Consider the following 18,760-nt stretch of genomic DNA (forward strand, 5'->3'; position numbering starts at 1 on the left):
GTCTTGGGAGTAGTCTGTAGCCGGTTTAGGGCAGAGGTTGTTTCAACTACTGCAGTTCAATTGTGGACGATTGAGCTAGTGAGTGAGTCAGGGTGCGAGACCCTGAATGATATAATTTCTAGAGCCCGAGAGCGAGAGATTTGTTTAGATCACTTTGAGAAGAAGGGTATTATGTGGGAAGTCTACGGACAGGGTCCCACAGGATGGGTATTCAGCATTGTCAGGATTCAACGGTTGTAGTGATCGTTATTGATTGGTGGACGAAAGCGCCAAGGGAAATAGCTCGTTGCTGAAGTATTTATTGGAGCATCTATCTTTTGGTCTTCAAGATTTGAGTGTGGGACCATTCAAGCAGCAGGGACTGTTGGTTAAGTTATGTTGGGCTTCACACCAGTGGGTGGTGGTTAGTGTTCTAAGTGGGGGAGAATTGGGAATTCTCAAGTTGAGCGTCAGCTATTGAAGGTTTTGTCTGTTGCGCTTTAGGTTACAGTTTCCGAAATAGTTGGAGAGGCGTTAATCGGTGAACCTCTCACGAAGCGGGAATTCTCTGAAGGAGTTCAAGAGGCGACAGTTGAGAAGCTAGGAACACGTCACCAATTCCCTTGTGCAGTGTGCTTATATTTCCTAAGTCTTGGGGTATGTTTCTCCTCGAAGGTGGAATAGACTTTTGATTCATATAGGACTCGGATTTCAGTAACCTCGAGAATAATTGTGGAAGTTTTCTCGGACTAGTTTTGTATTAGTAGAATCGGATCAGTCTCGATCCTGTATGGGCTTTGTGGAGAGTGAATATGGAGTTAGGGATTCCCAAATATGTGCATGGTAGTGATTCTTCATGTGTATCTATGGGTATTCAAGGTGGCAATAGGGTTGGTTCGACTTACGTGCTTGATCATATCTGAGTTATAGTCTGCAAATTGGATCTAGAGTTCGACTATCATCCTATTCTAGGGTCATGTACGACCATGGTTTGTGGGATTTTGCTTGGATAACAACTTGTTCGATAAGTGAATCGTGCATGGTGGGGTTTCAGCATCGTGGCACTGGTTGGTGTTGTGAAGGACGTTGGTTGGGTCTTTTCTTTTGGACAATGTTGATAGTTTATCGGGAGCATACCAGTCATGAGCTGAGGGCCAGGTAGGGTATACCAGACTCATGTTGTGGGCTCAGAGGCAATCCAGACCTATGTTGAGGGCCTTGTAGGGGTATTCCAGTCATAGGCTGTGGGCCTAGTGATCTTAGTAGTCTATTTCTTCTGTTTGAGTGCTTTCAGAATGGACACATTGATGAGATTCGGGCGAGCCGTAATCGGCCACGAGGAACCAGAAGATTGTGTGAGAAATACAAGGGCAGGTCCTTGAACCTCAAGTTATGAGTTTAGACCCGAGTTCGTATATAGTGGTATTCTGATTTAGGGTATTGCATCCCGAGGATGACTGGACCCTATGATTAATTGGACTTGACGTGTTTGGTATGCCAACCCGAGGGTTGATTGGGCCAAACATGTGTAGGATACAAGGGTATTCCTTCCTGAGGATGACTGGACCCGTCGTGGGCATGCCTGGTATTCCAACCCGAGGCTGATTGGGCCAGGTATGAGTGTTTGTGCTTATGAGCCGATCATTATATGTATGTTAGTCCTAGGGATAAAGGAAGCATTGTCGTGACAAACCTATAAGGGTTTATCCCCCAGTTTAGATCCTGTTGTTCATTATATCCTTGGGAATTGGTTATCAAAACAAGTTTCTCTTGAAGGAGTACCTAGTCTCTTGTCTAGAAGAGAGTTATAGGTAGCAGTGTGGGATTTGTGATTCTGTTTCTGGTAGGAACCTCAGGTTATCAAAAGTTGAGTAGCCAGTCGGGAGTTCAATGCAATGAATGCGACAATGATCCAGTATGGGCAGTCTGTCAGGAAGCCAGACCATCTCGAGACTTCAGAATTCAGATTGAGTAAATGTGATCATATTGCAAGGGATTCGTTTATTTTCAGGTTTTAGAACCCTGCGAGGGTTGGTTGCGGTTGCCTTGGAAAGGCTAGCATTATGCTCGGGATTGTAGCCAAGTAGTTCAAGTTGTTTGGCGTGTAAGGAATGATAAGAAACGATTTCGAGGACGGAATCAAATTTAAGTGGGGGAGAGTTGTAACAGCCCGTTTAAATAGAGTAATTAAATAATAAATCAGGAACCCCGAGGAGTAATTATTATGATTATTTTATATTATTATAGCCCAAGATCGAATAATAATTAGTGGGGTGTTGGTTTCGGGGTGCCAAATGATATACTTTTGATTTCCGAGGGTTAAAGAGTAAATATCGGACTTATTCTGAGAAGGATTCTTGAAGCCAGGGTAGAAATGGTAATTTATGGATCTTAATTGAGAATAATTTGTAGAGGAGGGGTTGTTTTGTAACTGTTGGACTTATATTGAAAAGAATTATGGGAGCAAGGGTTTAAAGGGTAAACTAAGGATCGAAATTGAAAAGATTAATAGAGGGAGGGGCCATTGTTGTCATTATGGGGTGTAGTTATGTGAACTGGGTATTTAACTGTTGAGAGCCTCGTCCAAAACCCTAACCCTAGTAGCATTACAACCGCCACTTCCTTCCTCCATTCTCCAGCCGCCGTTACCACTCCAACTCCCTCTTGTCTTCCGATCGGTTGAAGTCCCAAGCCACCAGACGACCATCTCGTGTCCAATCTCCCTGTCGGATGTCGTGAACGGCCGAGAGGGAAACCGTTGAAGATCATTTGGAGCCGTGAACACCATCGCGTGGCCCATGAACACAACTGAAGTCGTCGTTGCTGTACTATTTTAACGAAGTCGAAGATTGGAGCTGCTGCCGCCGCTGCCCGCTTCCGTTGAAGACGTGGCTGTCACCGGACATAGCTACGAGTAGAGTACTTTTCCCGACCCACTCTCTTTCTCCACCTTCTACTGGTGTTGCGTCGTCACTGCTGCCCCAATAACTGATGCTGATGCTGACTGTTTTGCTCGTTCCTGTCGTCGCCTTGCGGGTGTGCCATCGATAGCCGCTGTTGCTGCCGTTTTCCGGTGTCGCTACCGCCGCCTTACGCCACCAGGTGGGTGGCTGGACTCTTTTGTGAACAGAATACGTGTGGGTGTGTTCTTCTGTTAGTGTGTGTGTCGTGTGTGTGTGGTTGCCTTGGCCGGAATCGAAAAGGGCCACCACCACCACCGTGAGGTGGTGGCTGCCACCATGAACTACCACCGGCCACCACAAGGGTGGTTGTGTGTGTGTGTGTATTATTTTATGAGCGTGTGTGTGTTATTTAGATATTATTGTAAATTGTATTGTAATCTGTATCGTAATAATGAAAAAGAAAAGTCAAAACCACCACCGTAAGGTGGTGGCTGCCGCCTCCTGCCGCCACCAGCCGCCGTGTTGGGTGGCGGTGTTCTTTTTTTGTGTTTTGGACTCATTTGGGATGCTTGGACAGAATGGGCCGAAAGAAACCCTAGTGGGCCCAATGAAAACCTAATGGGCCCAATGAAGCCCAAATTGACCTAAAAGCCCAACCAATTGTCTTATGGGCTAGTATTGGGTTGGAAACCCTAATTAGGGTTTGGAAAACCCTAATGCAATGAAACCCTAATTTTGGGGATTGATCGGGACCCGCATCGGAATTAATTAATAAACTTAAAATATTAAATTATAATCATCGGCAAATTAACCTAGGGCAATATTAGATTTAATGGATTAAGTCCTTAATGGATTAAGTGCTTAATGGGTTATGTAGGAACACTTAACCCTAATCATCATTTCATGTGAAAACCCTAATTTCACTTGGGCCTTGAGTTGGGCCTTCCTATTGGGCTTTGGCGATTGAACTAGTGATGGGCTATCCAAGGACAAGTAAATGGACCAAAATAATTGGATGAGTTTTAAGGTAAGGCCCATGTGAAGGACTTGGGCCCGATTTGGAAAATTGGGCCATAGGTGGGCCATAACTAGGCCTTTATGATTATGTGATATTGGGCCATGGGAATACCAAGAATTGGACTAGGATAATTGGATGGGCCTTAAGGAAAGACAATGTAGAGGTCTGGGCCCAATTTGGAAAATTGGGCCATTTGTTGGGCTTTGGCCATTACCTAACTATTGGGTTTTTGTAGTGTGAGTTGGACCTTGGGGTTGGAACCCAATTATTAACTGGGTATTGTTTGATGTTGACAGTTCGGGAATCTGTCAACCAGCAGCTGGGTTTTATTCGCGGGACTTCAGCAGTTCCAGTTAAGTTGTCCTCACTATACTAAGGGGTCTAAGGCACCAAGGCCGGCCCATTGGATATGATATCCTAGCAGTGATATTATGTTGAGTATGAGTAGTGTTGCATGCTAGTTGTTATGCCAGTTCGGTAGATCTGTATGACTGTCTCTGTTGTTATGTGGTTATCTGTATGCGCATTAGTTATGATATATGTTGACATATTATGTGGGATGGGTTGAGGTGATACTGCTCCGTGCGGTAATCCAACAAACCCGGGAGCATTCCAGATACGAGCTGAGGGAGACTCGTACTGTGGGCTCGGGAGCATTCCAGTTACGAGCTGAGGGAGACTCGTATTGTGGGCTCGTTGGCAATCCAGATGTGAGCTGTGGGCCCAAAAGGCAATCCAAACTCACACTGTGGGCCCAAGGGTAATCCAATCTGTAAAGCTGTGGGCCCGTTGCATGCTGTTCTGTTTTGTTATGTTATGATATGATATTGTTGTTATAGTTATGTGGACTGTATGTGTATCAGTATTTTGGGGGTAACTCACTAAGCCTTCGAGATTACATTTATCGATTATTGTTTCAGGTGCATCTGATGATTGCAGGAAGGCAAAGGCGTGATCGTACAACTCCTCATTTTTTATGACTATGTTTCTGGGATACTCTGATATAGAACTGTTTTGAAAACAATTTGGTCATAACTGTTGGTTTCTAAATGTTTTAAAAAGTTTAAATTTGGCCTGATTTTTATGGATGTTACAGAGAGGCAAAATTGACGGAGCCGCTCGTGAATAAAGAAGGAAAGTAATTAATTTGATAAAATGGTATTCGTATGTTTCAAGAGGTTCTACATTGTGTTAATAAATGTATACCTCTTAAAATTCAAGAAATATCAAATATGTTTAATAATATAGTAAATATATATATATATATATATATATATATATATATATATATATATATATATATATATATATATATATATATATATATACAGAGAGAGAGAGAGAGAGAGAAAAGATCAAACGAGAATAAAAAAAGATTAAAAACCCAAAGAACCATTATTTTTAACTTATAATTAAAGGTAAATATGTTATTTTGTCAAATATATACACCCACATGCATTTGCAAACTTTATAAAAACATATTTGTCCACTAATTGTTAAAAAAATGAATGGCATCATCGTAAATAAACGAAAATTTTAACCTATTTTTACAAACATAGTACCAGATCTCATTTTTAGATCTAAAAGTTATAACCTTAAAACTTTATCATTGTCTCTTAGATTAAGAAACCTAACTCATTGTTTCTCTTTCAAATCAAAAAAACCTCAGCAACCTCTCTAAGGCCTCTTAGCTCCGACGACTCCGCCTCCGTCGCCACCACCACCAGCTCTAGTATCGCCACTAGTGTGCTCCTTTCTTGGCGGATCTGGTCTATTTTTGTTGTTTTTTCTCCTCCCATGATACACCGTTGTCAAACACCACCATATCAACTTTGTTGCTTCCGATCTGCTTCGATGAAGATCCATAAAAAACCTCTAGATTCAATCAGATCTAGTTCGTCGCCACTCTCCGCCATCAGATTTGAAGACTAAACTATCTTTTCCACTCATCTCCTCCAGATATGTCGTGAACCACGACGACTACCACTACCGCTTCCACCGTGAATAGCTACTATCAATCTGATGTTTTGTTCGAATTTGATGAGATATGATGAAAATCACCTTCTGCCGGTGGCCGTGGAACCAGATCTACAGTTGTTCAACGCATCAGAGGCCGGATCTACAAGTTTTGACGACTTACGATACCATATCTACAAGCTCCGGCGAAAGGTAAGGCCATATCTACCAGCTCCGGTGAGCGGCGAGAATCCACCACAGTCGTCTCCATCTAGATCTGGTTCGTCTTTGATTCCTTCAGATCTGTTTCTTCTCCGACCACCTCCATCCACCTTCTTCGTCTCCGGCCATCACCTAGCCACTACTCTACCACATGTGCTCTACATACCTTACAACAGTAAAGACATTCGTCTTCATCCATATCTGGACAATCTTTGTTTTAATAGGTAAATTCTTGAATGATCATTTATTTAAAGTAGATGCGATAGATCTGATGTGTAGTGTTTGATGATTTTCTTCAATAGAAAAATATAAGTTTTAAGCTATGAATGTATAAGTTTTTGAGTTAAAAATTCACTAGTCTCTATATCTATTTTATTAAATTGTGAATAAGAGTCTGAAAAAATATATTAAACTAGTGCATACAAGGTGTTTGATATAATGTATTAACAAAATCAAGCATGTTTTTTAAACTATGAATAATGTGAATGAGAGTCTTAAACTGATTTATTAAACTATAAATTAAAGTTTTGAACAATGACGAATCCATAATTTAAATTTAAATGTCTAACTTAATTGATATGATAAAATATAACTTAATTGATATGATAAAATAAACGTGTTAAAAAATTTTGGTCATCATATCCGTTTGTTTGTAATATCATTTAAAGGAAAATATAATATTAACTTTACTTACAAAGTAATTGAATATATGTTAACTAATGTCTTACAACTATTCACCAATTTTGAATCTATCAGTTTGGTCATCATATCCGTTTGTTTGTAATATCATTTAAAGGAAAATATAATATTAACTTTACTTAAATAACAAAGATCAAAAGTAATTGAATATATCTTATTTTATTTTAACTATCTTATTAAACATATTACACATTTCTGGAAATTTAAGAGGTACAATACCTACTACCTTATGTACAACTTATTATCCAATACAACTACATGCATGACTCGTTTACGTAATTAATTTGTGAATCAAACAATCTTTTTTATTCCTAGACTCACAATTATTCACTAAAACCCTAAATCAGTCGTCTTCATCGAGAAACCCTAAGCCGTCCGCTACGCCGCTTCTCCTTCTTCCCAAACTACCATCGTACAAGCAACATCTATTCTCTCTCTCTCTCTCTCTCTCTCTCTCTCTCCGATATCCCTATGTTACCATAACCCTTCCTTACACACCGTTCACTGGAAACCCTAACTGGATTAATTTGTTTGTTTTTTGTAACAACAATAAGACTTCATTGGATAGCTAAAACAGTTGAGTTCTTTGTTCCTCTCTTTCTCGCACATTCTAAGGGAAAAAAACTGTGGTGGTTTGTTTTGAGCTGAAATCGCAAACATAAACTTTCAGATCTAATTTATGTTTTGGAATCTTGCAGTTTTGTCACTCTCGTAGAAAACCCTTGCACTTCAAATGTTGATAATTTCCATCCAGGTGAAACCTTCATCGGTCTTTTTTATTTTATTATTTTTTTTTTAAATTTCCTTCTATATAAGAAGAATAATTCTCAAATCTTTGGCCACAAACAGTTGGAGAGAGATTCATGAACAAAAAATGGTGCATAAACCAAAATCAAAGGGAGGAAGACGAGTATGGGATGAATAAAAGCGAACCATAGAAGGTTTGTGTGATAAACCAAAATCAAAGGGAGTAAGACGAGTATGGGATGAATAAAAGCGAACCATAGAAGGTTTGTGTGTTAGTACTACCACCGCCATTCCTCTCTCTTGATCCAGCAAACTTAAGGTGTGAAGAAAGGCATGAAGTGTTTTCATCTTTTCATTTTCCAGGTTCAGTTTTATTTTTCATTTTATTGCAGGTGTGTTTTAGTCTTTTCATTTTCCATGCTTTGTATGTAACCTATAATGAATCTTTTGATTTGAACTTTCCGGTGTTCAGAATTCAAGTCATTTGATGAATCCTTATATATTTGATTACTCGGCAAACTTCAAATGTTAGGTTATGGCAAAAAAAAAGTCTCAGCTTCTTCATATATATATATATATATATATATATATATATATATATATATATATATATATATATATATATATATATATATATATATATCAACCTTCTTTCTAACTGTGTGTGTTTAATTTCCTTACTGTGGATCTGTAGATATGGGTTTGAGTTTATGTTTTTATCAACTATATTGACTATTAAATTATTTGTATCGAGTGTTTTCCTATTTTCATTGTCTCTGGTTACATTTCAAAATCAGATTATGGTGCTAAGCTGCTTGAATCATAATTATGTGTTGAATCTTTCAGTGGATTTTTGTTTTGAAAGGAAGAAACTTTAGTCTTTGAATCTTGACCTTGGATTTTTGTTATCAGGGCAAAGATTGATGTATATGTTCCAGAAATTCATTCAAATTACAACTCTAATAAAAATTATATATTGAATTTGGTTTCATTTGACATTACATCTTATAACCTTCTGATTAACAAAAAAATTCTGGTAGGATCAGTACTCGGAGATGAGGAATCATAAAATCTCCATATAGGCAGAGGATTTAAAGAATGGAAAGAGGGATTCAACGTCCTTTGGTAAATTTAATGATCTTTCTATAATATTATAACATAAATAGATTATTTATGATTTAAATATCAATGTAATGTGTTCAACTTTTTTTTGCAGGTGGGTACAACATCTTCGTTATATAGAGTAGGCACTCTCCTCACTCAGTTCTCAAGGAGCATGGAGATATTTTTGGGTTTATACTCTATGATCTCAAGGATAAGGCTTCTTTATATCACTTGTAAGTGTTTTTTTATGTATTCAGAAACTTAAGGATGGATGGTGAAATTTTTTTATGTCTTATGATGGTTTTCTTAAAAGTGTAAATTCAGATTTTGAGTTCTAGATCTGAATACGATTCATCTTTTGGATTTGTATGTGTCATGGTATGAAGGTATTGGATTTCTTTAATTTAATTTCATAATATAGTTTTTTATACTTATTGTATGGATTGAAACCCTTATGCTTGTTATTTATTCCTAGGTTTTAGTTTAGAAGATAAAATCTACAAAAGATCATAAGGTAAATCCTACAAAAGATGGTCACAATAGATTCCTTGATCAGGTTCTAATTCTAGAGCCTTTGATGGAAGATTAAAGGTAATTGAACTTTCAATTTTTTGAAAAACAACCTAAATATAACATTATACTTACATTGGTTTTCAAAAATCTACTAAAGTATGGCATTTCACATTTAAAAAAAATAACTATAAAATATAGCATTGTACTTTCATTTTTTTTTTGTGTTTAATGAAAAATTCCTATGTTTGTATATCTATTCCAATGTTTTTAGAGGAGGTTGAAATGTAGGTGCAGATTCGTCACCGAAATACATGGTTTACCTTTCTAAAAACAATGAAGTTAAAATCCTTGGGAAAGTGAGATGGGTAAGTTAGAGGTATTTTCTTAAACACATGGTTTCTAATAGAGGGTTTAGTCCTTTTCAAATCCGAATAAAAATCTTTCATTTTCATTAGAGGTATTTGCTTCCATTTTTCATTTTTGATATGTTTTTGTCCTTTTACAAAGTATTATTTTCCCCTTGCTGATTTAATCTTTAATGTTTTCAATTTGTTTTGATTTTCAGATTGACTTTAGATTGAACAGATGGTACAATTCTTTGATGTTGTTTTGTGTAATATATAAACAGCTTCAAGTCTTTAGTTATAGAAGTGTATGAATCAGTAAGTTTTTTTTGTTGAGCACATAAACTTCATTTCTAAAAACAGTTTGATTGGTTATAGCTGATTCAAGCAATTCATTATTCTCGAGAACTAACTTCATGGTGCCTCCTGAAGTCTCTTTTTTTGGTATACTTCGATGAACTTGATCCAACTTATTGTAAACAATGGTTAACTGAAAATAAAAAGCAACAAACCATAATTAATAAATCCAAACATGTTAAAAGAAAACTCTTTTTTAGTATGTTTATCTTTTGATTAATAACATCAGATAGATTGAGAATTAAGAGTTATTAACGTTTAATTTTATATTTTAAACTTTTTTGAGAAAAACAAATATATGTAAAAATTAACTAACGATTTGATTTTACTACAAATTATCATCTTGTAACTATTACATTTGTATTTAGTTTTTTATTGTTACATTTATTCGACTAAAGTCTTTCCCGACAATAATTTTGAAGTATTTGAGAATGACAAAGTTTAACCATATGATTATGAAAGTAGAATGACCAAGTTTAACCATATGATTATGAAAGAATATTTTAGTAATTAAAGTAGATATTTTTTTCAATAAAAAGTAAATACAATAATGAATTATTTTATTTTCAACAACTAAAATAAAATATACATAAATAACATATTAGTTACATATGTCTCCCCAAATCTTTTGGAATATATAGTTTTAGGGAAAATGACTCTTTAGGGTAACTAACTGTTACGTTTGTTTTAATTTGGTCCATTTCCTTTTTTTTGTACTCAATATACCATCGAACTTGTTGTTTGTGTTCACCATAACCCTTTTGACCGGCTTTTGACATGTGATAACCGGTCAAAGGGTTATGATGAACACAAACAACAAGTTCGATGGTATATTGAGTACATAAAAAGGAAAGAGACCAAATGAGAACAAATGCAATAGTTGGTTACCCTCCTGATTCATTTTCCATTTACTCATTTACAGCAAATCCCACGTCATCTCATGCTGATATTAATAACTTTATGAGATTCATTCTTGCTTCTCTTCAAGACATAACCCACGAAATAACATTATTCATACATGTACAACTTTGTAATGCATTTGAATATTTATTAGGGGAATCTTGACTAAGCAGGTGCATTTAAGGACTACATTTACTTTTCCAATCAAATGATTTATCATATCATGGATTCTAGACAAGTCTACAAACGAGTGGAATCAAAAGTGCTGTGATTTTTTAGTTTACTTAGCTTTAAGATCGAATTCATAGGATAAGATACAACATCAATATGTACAATATCATGCAACTTTTGCACACACATCACCATAATATACCTTGTGGTAAACGTTTATGCTGATAAATATACCTCTCATACACAATCATATCCTTTTGCAGAAAGGTGTTGACAGCTAACCACAGTAAGAATAGCATAGACCTTGTTTTAACGAAGTTACCCCTTCGAAACGCTTTTCATATACGTTATGGCCAAAGAAGGTTGCAGTCTTTGATAATTTTGCAACTTTAATTTCATTTAACTTTTCGGGGAAAATGACTCAAGAGGGTAACCAACTGTTGAGTTTGTTCTCATTTGGTCCCTTTCCTTTTTTTTTGTACTCAATATACCATCAAACTTGTTGTTTGTGTTCACCATAACCCTTTGACCGGCTATCACATGTCAAAATCCGGTCAAAATGGTTATAGTGAACACAAACAACAAATTCGATGGTATATTGAGTACAAAAAAAAGGAAAGGGACCAAATGAAAACAAACGCAATAGTTAGTTACCCTAAAAAATCATTTTCCATAGTTTTATATGATGTTGTATTGCGTTACCTTACAAAATCAATCAATGTACTTTTCTTTTTAATATAAAACAACCATATATATTATAGATAATGTTTCTAAAATGAAACTAACAGCAGAAAAAAAATTGTATATCGATAAAAAGAACTTATAAACCAAAAAGAAAAAGAAAAAAAAATATACCGATAAAAGCACCCAGAGCAATAGATTACACCAGATTGGAAACTATTAAGCCCCTCGATCTACTTAACTTGCTAGAAACTATTTGCCGAAAGGACTATCCGACACAAAGAGATCCGCTAAAAGGCTGAAACGAACTATCTGACACGAAAAAGAAACTAATCGCCGCATGGAAAGTATCAACTGTAATGAACTATCTCGTGTCGCCGCATCACTATATGAATTGCTAACACCGTTTAAATATAACCATAAAAATATAATTAAGAATAGAAAAATATAATATAATAATTACATTTTTTTAAAAATATACTAAACAATATAAAGTGATAAATTAGAAAAATTTAAAACAATATAACCTATTTAAAAATGAAAACCATAGAAACTTAACCTTAGAACTTGAAACTATGTTCAGTGCTCCTGTACCCTATAGACTATTATCAATCAACACTATTATCAAACAACAGACAACTCTTATTTTTCTTTATTTTATACGGTTGTCAATAAGCTAGAGATATCATAAAGACTTTTAAGAAAATAGAAATATCATTTAGATTCGAAAAGAAAATACCACGAACAAAACTTTACGGTTAAGGTTGTTTGTTTATCTTAACTTAGGGTTAATGATCTAGGAGGGTAATAAGGTTTTAACTTTGTCCACATTAGGTCCTTACGGTTTTGTGAATATTACACCAACATGGTTGTTATAACCGTTTAAAAAGGATAATAAAGTTTTAATTTTGTCCACATTAGGTTCTTAAGGTATTTTTTTGTACATATTATACCAATATCGTTGTTATAACCGTTTAAAGATGGGGTAATAAGGTTTTAATTTTATCCACATTAGGTCTATATTTTTAATATTTTTATCATTTCATCTAACTCTTTTACAATTTATATTAGTATCTAGTTAGATGGCTTATTCATTTCATCTTCTCATTTTAGTTGTCAATTCACCACAAGCACGTTTTCAATTGAAAAGTTACATAACAATTTTTTTTGTCATTTTTACAAAAAAAAAAAACAAATAATAAACAAAGTCTTAATGATTAAGGCTATATTTGGCGCACCACTGCTAGCTGATAATCTAGTTTATTTTACGATCTTTTTTAAGTTGTCATGTTTGGCAAGCCAAAAAGTAGCTTATCAGCTAGCGTTTTACTTATCGAGATACCTCATTACTTTTCGGGGATACTCTTTTACTTTGACACTGGCTCCGCCACTGACTTATAAGCTATCTGAAATTTATATAATGTCATAAAAGGACATTTAAAAAATATGTTTTCTTAATTAATTAAGGAGTATATTTGGAAAATTAAAAAAAAACTTCTAAAAACTAGTTTAAGTAGTTTTTTAAAACGCTAGCTTATAAGCTATTTTTTTGGTTTGCCAACATGACAACTTAAAAAAGATCGTAAAATAAACTAGCTTATCATTTAGCTGTGACACGCCAAACATAGCATTAATCATTAACACTACTTTGATTTATTTATTTATTTTTTTGTAAAAATGACAAAAAATTGTTATGTAACCTTTCAATTGAAACCATGGTTGTAGTGAATACTAAAATGAGAAGATGAAATGATGAATCCATCTAACTAGATACTAATATAAATTGTAAAAAAGTTAGATGAAATGATAAAAATATAAAAAATAAGGACCTAATGTGGACAAAATTAAAACCTTATTACCCCCTCTTTAAACGGTTATAACAACTATGTTGGTGTAATATGTACAAAAAATACCATAAAGACCTAATGTGGACAAAATTAAAACCTTATTACCCTTTTTAAACGGTTATAACAACCATTTTGATGAAATATTCACAAAAAAAAACCGTTAAGGACCTAATATGGACAAAGTTAAAACCTTATTACCCTCCAGCTCATTAACCCTTTTAACTTATTGTTTAATATAGTTTCACTTCCCAATCTTTTATTCTCAATTTTCAAATTGAAACGATAAAAACACAAAATATTTTATATTTTAGTTAAAGTTTTTAACTATTTATGTTACAACCATAGACTGTCTATTAATTTGATCTCATTTTTCAGTTTTGTTTGGGTAAATATCAATTGAATCATTAAAGGTATTCGATCTTTTTGTTGCATGTCTTATCCAGTTTATAGGCGTCCATGTGAATTTTTATCATGTGTCGATCTAGAAAACATGATATAATTAAAGAAAACTTCAAAACATAGGGTGTCCACGAACACATGTGACTATAGTGTAGGTTCGCCTATATTATATGGTTGTGAATTATAATATTTGAGTGTTAAGCTCTAAATTTATTGTATTATGTTGTAAATTTTATGTATTAAATTGTGAATTGACTGTATTAAGCTGTGAATTTATTGTACTAAAAATAATTTTTTTTATTAATTTTTTGTTTGCTTCTGAAATATGAAATGAAAGAACCATTATACATATATAAGATTTTATCTAACTTTGAATAAAATATGTAAAATTTAAATTGTGAATATTTGTGTAAATAAAATTAAAAAAAGCAGCAACATTTAGATTTGAAAATATAAATGTAGTTTTAAGTTAAGAATATATTTGTGAATATATAATTTATGTATTTTAAACAGTGAATTAATACTTAATTTATTATATTAAGTTGTGAACTTTATGTTTTAATTTGTGAATTTATTGTATTAAGCTGTGAATTTTTTATGAATTTTGTGTTAAAATATGATTGATTTATGTATAAAAGTTTGTATTAATTTATTTTATGAATATATTTATTTATTTTTGTTGTATAAATTTTGGAATATCAAAAGCTCTCAGGTCTACTTCAGCAGCCAGAGATACCTGAGTGGAAGTGGGAGTGAATCACGATGGATTTTATCACTAAGTTACCCAAGTCTCCGGGTGGGTACAATACCACTGGGTAATTGTCGACCGATTGACTAAATCCGCCCACTTCCTGCCAATCAAAAAAACCTTCAAGATTGAGAGACTTACGCGAATCTACATCCAAGAGATAGTTCGTCTGCATGGTGTGCCTGTGTCCATTATCTCCGATCGGGATATCAGATTCACCTCAAGACATATAAACTATGACAGACTTAGTTTATGATATACATTACTACCTTTCGGATAACAAGAGTAAACTACTAAATAATTATGTAAGTATAATTATTTATACTCTACGAGACATACATTCAGATTTAAGTACATGAGAATATAACACTACACATAAACTAGATTATACAGGATTGTGAGACACTACTTCAAATTGTACCCTTGGGAGTACCGAACTAAATCTTATCATAGTATAACCAGAGTCTCCTGGAGGGAGAGCGTGAGATTTGTGAATAGATCTATTCGGGACTGACAATCCCACACCTGAACTACTAGCTACAGTTAGGCAGGCATGCCTGGGGTGACAAATGTCATATATCCGACACTTTAAGAACGCCGTAAAGGTCACTAGGTCATATCAAGCATGATTATACGGCTCACAATAGTATAAACTAACCTTTTGTTTACGGGATTTCATTATTCATTAGTTTTATTTTAATTAATGAAACTACTATACATACTGGTGATAACCAGGGTTTTCCAACAGAACAATCTATACATACTGGTAATAGCCAGGGTTTTCGTATTTATGGAACACTATAACAAACTCATATGTTAGAAAATATTGGATTTTCTTGGAAGCATACAAACCTTTTCACTGATTCATTAACAGGTTTTCATTTCAAAAACATGCTTATGAACTCACCAGCTTAATGCTGATACTCTTTTTAAAACCGCTTGTATTCTCAGGAAATCAGTAGACAGGTACCTCAACAGAATTTTGAGAATACGAAGCATATAGAGTCACGTCTTTATATTTTGCTACTTTTGATGTATATAAATATGAATCAAACAGATGTAAATACCTTATATATATATATATATATATATATATATATATATATACACAATGTAATGGTTGTGTTTACTTTGATTACTATGATGCAATTGTTGTGATACTACATATGACGTCATCCACCCCCGAACGTTTCCGCCGTTTCGGTTTGGGGGTGTGACAGATTGGTATCAGAGCTATTGTTTATAGTGAACTAAGTATACCGAACCTTACATGGTATACAACTATAAACACTAAAGGGGCCGAAGTGCTCTGAAACTAAAAGTATACTTTAAAATATAAGTATTTTACAAGAAGTATACAAGTATACATACATACAAGAAGTTATAACACAGTAAGAACTACATAAAAGTATTTAAAACGAGTTGTATGCTACGGTTAAACCTGAATAGTTATGTAGTCATATGTGGGGCCAATATAACCTGATCAACTATATTTGTCCGAGATATGACCAACATGTGTTTGGGAGTGACTGTGGTGTTGCGACAAGTCTAAAACTAACCAACTATTATACTAATGAAGCACATAGTTAAAATACTATAGGAGTATTTTATGGTTCTATAACACTGCACATAATTATTACGAGTAGTACTAATCCTCACAAATGAAAGACCTGCAAATCCTTGTTTATGTTAGTAAACCTTTATTGTAGATATCTGTTATCGCTGTAGGATTAAGATTTATCTTGCTCGAATTTATCCGATTCATGATCAGTATAGAAGGCTTATCGTCATTTTCCCCTTGAATATTTTAGAGAAAGATGCCTCCCAGGAAGAGACCCAATAGAAAGAGAAACAACCCTCTGACAGATCCTCAACCACTACCTCCTCAGTTCGATCCTGCCATGTTCCAGGCAGCAGTTACAGCCGTTGTGGCTGCCGCGATGTCGCAGATTAATTCTGGCGGCTCTAGTGGGTCTGGAAGTGGTACCCATCCCCTTAACCTTGATAGCGGTTAGGGACACCAGAAGGAGTGTTCCTACAAGGATTTCATGAATGCGAAGCCCAAATCCTTCGATGGCAATGGAGGTGTCATTGCCCTGACCAGGTGGTTCGAGAAGATCGAATCAATTTTCGAGATTTGTGCATGTTCTGAGGCAAGCAAGGTGAAGTTTGCCACATGCACCTTCACCGATAGAGCATTGACTTGGTGGAATAGGCGGGTTAAATCCCTAACTCTGCTGGTAGCCAATGCCATGGGTTGGGAGAGTTTAAAAGAACTAATGCTTGTTGAGTACTGCCCAAGGGACGAGATGCAAAAGTTGGAGCACGAGCTCTGGAACCTGAAGATGAAGGGTTCCGACATTGCTACTTATACAGCTAGGTTCTGCGACCTGGCTCTTCTATGTCCGGGGATGGTCACCCCGGAGAGCAAGAAAATCGAGAGGTACATTTGGGGATTAACACCCCCAACTCAAGGGAACGTCTTGGCTGCGAAACCTCTCACATTTGACAGCGCTAAGTGTCTAGTGCAGACCCTGAGAGATCACGGGGTTGATCATGGAGCTGTGGCAACCATTCCCGAGCCACCAAAGGAGAGTGGTGAGAAGAAGAGGTTTTGGAATAAGCGCAAGGGCAAGTCTTCGCAGGAGCCCTCCAAGAAACATTATACAGTGGCAGTCCACGCTGCTACTACTCCAGCTGCTGTTCCAACCGCCCAAGCACCTGCCAATAGGTATGCTGGTACTCTTCCAAGGTGCGACAAGTGTAACTTTCATCATAACGGACCTTGCTGTGAATTGCAATGCAACAGCTGTGGCAAGAAGGGACACACAACTCGTTTTTGCAAGACACCAGCCCAACCAACCAATCAGGCTCCTAGAGCGGGCGTTGGTCAAGCCTGTTATGGCTGTGGGGAGACCGGGCACTTCAAGAGAAATTTCCCCAAGGCGACAACAACTGGCAACACAAGGAGAGTGCTAGCGATGGGCCAGGAGGAGGCGGTCGCTGATCCCATCGTTGTTACGGGTACGTTCCTCCTCGACAACTCTTATGCATGCATTCTTTTCGATAGTGGTGCGGAGAGGAGTTTTGTTAGTCATGCATTTAAGAATCTTCTCAAGCATAAATCCCAACCTTTAACCGAAACATTTACCGTCAAGATGGCTAACGGAAAGAAAGAGAGTACTAACGACGTATTCATCGGTTGTACCCTCACCTTAAACGACCATTCTTTTTCTAATCGACCTTATGCCAGTTTCCATAAAAAGCTTCGATGTCATCATCGTCATGGATTGGTTGAGCCCCAATCATGCTGATATCCTTTGTTATGAAAAAGCCATTCGCCTTAATCTTCCATCTCGCAAAGCCCTTATTATCTATGGTGATAAACTCAGTTCAAGTCTCGTATCATTTCATGCATCAAAGCCCAGAAAATATTCGCGAAAGGAGTGCCATGCATTGCTAGCCCATGTCGTTAATGAGAAACAGGAAGTTAAAGACCTCGAGATCATCCCCGAAGTCTACAACTTTCCGGATGTCTTCCCTGAAGATCTTCCCGGAATCCCTCCCGAGCGCCAAGTCGAGTTCCGAATCGACTTAATCCCCGGAGCTACCCCCGTAGCCAAATCCCCTTACCGTCTAGCGCCGGCAGAAATGCAAGAGTTATCCAACCAGCTCAATGAACTACTCAGCAAGGGATTCATCAGACCAAGTTCCTCACCCTAGGGAGCCCCGGTCTTGTTTGTGAAAAAGAAAGATGGGTCCTTTTGGATGTGCATAGATTATCGTGAACTGAACAAGCTTACCATCAAAAACCGTTATCCCCTACCCAGAATCAACGACCTCTTTGATCAACTCCAAGGAGCTGGCTATTTCTCAAAGATAGACCTGAGATCAGGGTACCATCAGTTGTGAGTCCATGAAGGTGATGTTTCTAAGACAGCATTTCTGACTCGCTATGGTCACTACGAGTTTGTAGTAATGCCCTTTGGTCTAACCAACGCACCGGCGGTATTCATGGATCTGATGAATCGGGTGTGCCGCCCCTTCCTAGACAAGTTTGTGATAATGTTCATAGATGATATACTTGTCTATTCTCGGAGTGAGGAAGATCACAGACAACACTTGAGGCTAGTGCTGGAAACTCTAAGGGCGGAGAAACTGTATGCAAAATT

The sequence above is a fragment of the Lactuca virosa genome, chromosome 9 (assembly GCF_052849685.1).
Source record: "Lactuca virosa cultivar CGN04683 chromosome 9, Lactuca_virosa_CGN04683_v6, whole genome shotgun sequence".
Taxonomy (NCBI): Eukaryota; Viridiplantae; Streptophyta; class Magnoliopsida; order Asterales; family Asteraceae; genus Lactuca; species Lactuca virosa.